The following is a 450-nucleotide window of genomic DNA, read 5'->3' on the forward strand; positions in this document are numbered from 1 at the left end:
TTAAAGAAAGTATATGCATAAAATGGTGCACGTCAAAAAACTCATTCCAAAGAAAACAGGCACGAAATGGAGCAATTTATGTATACCAGCCACAAAATAGAATAATTCGTGACTTAGACACGCAAAATGAGGACTTCAATAGAACTGAACACGAAATGGACTACTCCTGTATGTCAATTGAGCTGAACACGAAATGACCACTCATATATAGGTGATGAGTCATATATTATTTAATTGTGTGCATAATTCATTCTACAGTTAATGTTTAATCTTAAATTAATTGAATTTCTTACTCCGTATATGCAATAAAATGTGATGATGATTATAAAATTAAAATTTTTTAACATTACACCAATTTGATGAGCTTTATTACTATTATCCCTATTATTATATTGTATATTCTCATAATTTGATGAGTTTTATTACTATTATTCCTATTATTATACTGTA

This window comes from Arachis ipaensis, chromosome B09 (genome assembly GCF_000816755.2).
Source record: "Arachis ipaensis cultivar K30076 chromosome B09, Araip1.1, whole genome shotgun sequence".
Lineage (NCBI taxonomy): Eukaryota > Viridiplantae > Streptophyta > Magnoliopsida > Fabales > Fabaceae > Arachis > Arachis ipaensis.